Raw genomic sequence first — 5,880 nt, forward strand, 5'->3', positions numbered from 1 at the left:
TTGAAACACACTGGAAATCTCTCTGTTTTTGGTGAAAATTTTAGGGTATTTACACTAAACTGCTCCAAATTTAGCCGATTTTCTTTAAGGCGACCCTCTAAATTAGTTGGGGAATTTTCAAAAATTGTCCTTAAAAAATACACTAAAGAAGAACACTGACTTACATACTTCCCAAATAAAGTTGCACTTGCCACCTTAACCGATAGGTTAAAATTTCTAAAAATGAAATGTCTCATAAATGGGCTATAAAGGGTGTTCACATGAGATGCATAACTTCAATAAAAAAGAAAAACACACATGTATACACATCTGACCATACACACACATATAAAAACATTCCATTTGAATAAAATGTATACTTGCATTCAAGTGTATGTATACATATACACGCTTATGTATGTATATGAGGACGGTTGCATGCATATGCATGTCTCTAAAACATCCAGAAAAATGGACGAGCAAAAAGGTGGAAATATCTCTATTGATAGCATTCTGAGGATTGTAATTTCAAATATTTCAATTCTTTTCCATCAATAAGCGTCTCGTTCCTTCTAGAGGCTTGTTACAATACTGGCATTTGGGTGTTAATTTGTAATTGTTTCATGCTCTGGGTAAGCACAAGAAACATCTACCTTAAAATAGACCATTCCTGAAATTATCATACAATAAGCTTTATTGCCAACAATCAACAGAAAAGGAATTAACCAGTGGCTGATTGGCAGGTCATGACAATGGGGCTTTGTAAATACCCGAACCAACAATCGATGGGTAATGGCAAATAACCAGGTCTCTTCTTACTCATGAACAGCCAAACTCAACCACAAGTTCTTATCCATCTCCAATCTTCGTTAGCAAACATAAATTATGATAAAGGTACTCAAAAAGTAGCGTCTGCTGAAGCAGGACAAAACCTCACTTCCACAAATATCATTCTTCATTGCATTTTTCCAAATGTTCTTCTAGCCATTTTTGGATGTCATTGAAAATGGCATCAACATCGGCATCACACTCTCCAGCCAACAAGGCATGCCACATGCCATCATAGAGTTTCAAGGTCTTGTCTGTACTCTTGGCAGTCTCAAAGAGAGCTCTACTTACTTCAGGATCTGTAACTACATCACCCACACCATGCACGACTAGGAAAGGAAGGCTAACCTCATGGAGTCGCTGACTCAGATATAAAGTCACCCTCACCATTTCACGCGCAGTGCCAAGGCGTGGTTTTCCCATATAGCGGTTTGGATTTTGTAATGAGAGTTCCAGCTTGGCTGGGTCTTTGAAAGAAAGGGGCCGCAGATCCTTTGTGGGGACAACACCCCATGTGGGTGCAAGCCAACTGAAAAATGTGAGGAGCTGGGGAAGAGGCCAAGGGGGTTTGATGGTGTCAGATATTTTGCACATGGGTGACACCAGAATAGCACCTGCAAAATCTTGTGGGTGCGCAAGGTGGAGGAGGAGGCATATACCACCTCCCAAAGACTCTCCAAACAGAAAGAAAGGAAGGTCTTTGTACCTGGGATCTTGTTTCTGCACCATGAAGAAGGAATAAAAATCTTCTGCAACAAAGTCGAGATTGGGAACAAAACCTTTGAGTCCCTCTGAGTAGCCGTGGCCTTCTATGTCCATAGCAAAAGCTGCGTAGCCCATTGTGGCAAAGCGAATGCCAGTATTTCGGAAAGTCCAACTGATATCAGTGGAGTAGCCATGGATCATGCAGATGCATGCTGAGGGGAAAACATGTGCAGGCTCGAATGTCCTTGTGAAGAGGCGCAGGCCTCTGGGAGAAATGAAGGCGGAAGACTTTCCAAGAACTCCAAGCCGTTTGTAGTGCTCCTGTTCATCACATGCCCACGGATTAACGCGCACCTGCTGCTGCTTTTGCTGCGCCTGCACAATCGAAGAGTCCATCGCTGTCTTACAGTGCCAATGAGCGACATAATGAGAAGCAAACGGTTCGCTGCAAGACAAATGCTGGGCCGGCGGACCTCCACTGCTGAATGTGGACGTGGGTAAACCAAGGTGCAAAGGTGAGAAGTCAAATATGGAAAGCCCGAGGCTGGCCGTGAAGGTCAAGGGAGGGGACAAATGAGAGCGCATTCGCAGCGGCATAGTTCTACCCTGGCCTTATATTGAATTTGGCCCCTTTACCCTAGTGAAGTGAGCAAACGTTGCCCTCAAACTCCAACTCTGTCGAGGTTGGCAGAGTGGAAAAGCCGCTCTACAGATTGCCTAAGCGTCCACGCTTGAATCCTTTTGATAGGAAACACCATTTTGCTGACTAGTATGACCGGTCGCCTTCGGCGACTTCTCTCTCTCTCTCTTTATCGCGTGCACAGGTGCTTCTCTTAGTTTTGGAGTTTAGCCTTCATGTCGTAGATTTCGACACGTGTAAAGGGCTCTCCTTTCCGCCATATTATGTTAGTTTAGATGCTTGGTGGGGGTTAACCCCAACTTGTGGGAAACCACCCTTTCTCTCTCTCTCTCTCTCTCTCTCTCTCTCACACACACACACACACACACACACACACACACACACACACACACACACACACACACACACACACACACACAAGATGACAACCTCTATGTAATGATCTAAAAACACAGGTAGGGGAGTCAGATCCAAGTTTGTCTTCCGTTTCATCAAAGATTTCGATGGATGAGGCCCAAAAAAAGGAAAAGGCCAAATAAGCCATGAGGTCCACCTTTATAAATTGAAATCTGGTATCGAGTTGGCTACATATGTGAAGAAAGTGCTTGAAGAGAGGATTATTAGCAATAAGGTGGAGTTCACAGATTGGGTATTACAAAGAGGGAGTTTCATGATGAAATCATTGACTTCCTTAAGAGGAAGAGGCAGATATCTTACTACCTACAGAATGGGCCAGTAAGGTGTAAGAAGCCTTGGTCATAGACTACACACTTCCAGAGAATAATATCACATGTAGAAGTCATGTAGGCGTAAATAAAATTCCCTAAATTTGCAAATTCGAGTCGGACTCTTAGATTAGCTTGCTTAAGTTTTCATGCATGAAGCATCTGCTAAGAGCCCTTTCCCACATGTCAACAAAGCATTGAAGATCACATGCATTTTGAAGAAGATTCAAAGCTACCAAAAGCAAAGAAGAAGAGCGTGAAGGGTAACTTCAGCATCAAGTGAAGAGATACTTCACGTAAAACACCAACGGGAAAATTTCCATCCATCCCCCCCCCCCCCCCCCCCCCCCCCCCCCCTTTCGTATTAAAAGGACTTGTAACCAAGCACAACATCACACTTTTTTCCCAATGGAGGTGATTTACTGATTGTGCTTATGTAAAGAGGCAGACATTGGCTTGGAGAATCTCCTAAGCTAGGACCCTTGTAGTTTGCACAATGGAGGAGAAGGGAATTTCCAAGTTTAACGTGGAGGGTTTACAAACCTAGCAAACAAGGCTCAAAAGATACAAGACCTTATAAGAAGTAGTCACAAACCACCACCAACTAATCAAGAGGACACACAAATTAGAACAACAAGTGCAATAAATGTAGAAAAAGATGAGCAAATGTTAGGCATCGTCATCATTTCACTTCACGACAACTATGTTCATTTCATTGATGAGTGCAAAAGTGCACATGAAGCATGGGTTGTCCTTGAGAAAATTTTTGTAGATAAAGTTAAACGGAGTAAAGTTGCCTTAAAAGGCAACTTTATAAACTCACCATGGGTGTAAGGGAGGACATACCTAGCTTAGTTAAGTTAAGAGGCTTAAGAGCATCATCACTCAACTTATCTATATCAATTGTGAAGTCCTTGAAGATGACAAAGTGGTCATCATTCTAAGTGCACTTTCACCCTCATAGATCAATTAGTCACTATTCTTGAGGAGAAAGATCTAGCCCCAACACTTCAAGACATCATTAAGTCGCTTCAAGCCAAAGAGAAGAAATAAAAGAGCACATCAAGACATCATTCTCAAGGGAGGACATCACCTTCCGTAGATTTTGCATCATCATCCAATGTCAAGAAATGCTATGATTGTAGAAGAATGGGACATGTAGCAAAGGATTACTACATCAATAAATTTTGCAGCAAATGTGGGAAGAAGGGCCATCCTCTATCCAAATGCTAATAAAAGGATCAAAGCAATAGTAGTGGTAGCAAAGCAGCACCAAAGAAAATAAATCGATGAGAGGAGAAACACATGTGGTAGAAGAACAAGAAGAAGAAGGAAAAAACAATCTTGTTCATGGAAAAAAGACTATGGAGAAAATCGTGCTTTTTTCCTGAGTTTAGATTTAGGATTTGAGGGTCCTAAAGTGTTGCTAACATTGCAAGGATAGTGCATACTAAGTTTGGTCTTGTTTGGAGCTGATATGCTATTGGTGCTTTCATGTTGATATGTAAATGGATCATTGAAAGAAGGATCGGGTAATCTGTGGTTAGAACACACATAGAAAGCTTTATTGGATTGTATTGTGTTCATACAAGAGATTGACATGCTCTTGGCATGCCTCCATGCCCTAGTCGAGTTACATGCTTCTTAGGGTTGACATTATAGTCTTGGGTCCATCTCTTCGTGGAGATGTGATAGGTGATGAACTGTGTAAAATCCCATAGACATTGGTGCTGTTGATGAGGAATGAAGTACCTAAACTAGTGTGGACATATACAAACTGACAAAGTTGCATGAGCTAGGCTAGTTAGATAAGCTAGAGTAGGAGTGGAGGATCGAGGTATCCTTGATCTATGTGTTTTTAGAGGTGAGTTTCTCACCATAAAACTTATAAAGAGATAGAGTAGAGGGTTCTGAGTAAGTGTGGAGCTTGGTGTGCAGCTTTGTTGGTCATAAGAATAGCGAAGTTTGCACTAAGCTGAAAAAATTCATGCCAGAGTTTTGTGTAGTAAGTTGTTGATTTCAGTTGTTTTTATGTTATTTTCCTTTGTCATAGTAGTAGGGTAAGTAGAAGAGTTTTCAAAATTACTCTTATCCATTTGGATCTAAGTTGAGTTGAGGGACCATCATTTTGACTTTGAAGCCCAAAGTGTGGTTAACGTCCAAGAAAGGAAACACATTATTGCAAGTTGTGATTTGAGGGCAGAGATTGCATGCACAGGAGTGTGTGAGGGTACAACATCAAACAAAAAATTCAAAAAGTTGATTATCAGCCTTTGCAAGAAAAAAACGCAATTTTTTTTCTATAGAGCTAATAAGAGGAAGTTTTGCAATCTTTGACTTGACTAGAGTGTCTGACTAGTTTGTTTAAGCACTTGTCTAAAAGTTGGTTGCAAATTGAAGCGTGCAAGAGCTGAGTGACTTGGTGTCAAGAAGGTCATCTACTTGTTGACTCCACTTCATAAGGTCAAAATAGGATATAGGCAGTCTATTGTGGTTGATAGAGTGTGATAGAAGCACATGCGTTGGAAAAAGGGAAAAAAGAGCATATCTAGGCAATTCCCAAGAAAAATCGTAATTTTTTCCTGAGATAGCTCCAGAAGTCCAATTTTTTGAATTTTTGCTTGGGCACATGTATTCATTGGATGCTTGAAAGCTAGTTTGTGCTGGAAAATTGCATGCATGTTTGTGGACACTCACACACACAAAGATTTGAGTGAGAAAGAAGCGTGACAAGAGCACAACAGACAGTAGAGACAATCAAACTTGACCAAGATTGAGCGAATAACATTCTTTGAGACTGCTAAGTACAGTGCAGCTTTCAAAAACCAAATTGGACTCAAAAGCAAGAGGGAGTGAGAAAAATCACATTTTTTTTCTAACCATTTGCTACAGGGATCAAAACATGACAAAGGTCCGGACAAGGGTACTTCTTACCTCAAGAAAGCAAACCATCAAATCAAAAGTGAGTTTTGACATATAGTTTGACTGTGTGATCAAATCCTA

The 5,880-nt window shown here is 41.1% G+C and overlaps 1 pseudogene; it reads right to left on the minus strand.

Moving 5' to 3' along the window:
• Positions 1–769: 769 nt before the first annotated feature.
• On the minus strand, positions 770–2,124 carry LOC147434808 (caffeoylshikimate esterase pseudogene; annotated as a pseudogene).
• Positions 2,125–5,880: the final 3,756 nt, after the last annotated feature.

The sequence above is a fragment of the Adiantum capillus-veneris genome, chromosome 19 (genome assembly GCF_014529385.1).
Source record: "Adiantum capillus-veneris isolate H3 chromosome 19, ASM1452938v2, whole genome shotgun sequence".
Taxonomy (NCBI): domain Eukaryota; kingdom Viridiplantae; phylum Streptophyta; class Polypodiopsida; order Polypodiales; family Pteridaceae; genus Adiantum; species Adiantum capillus-veneris.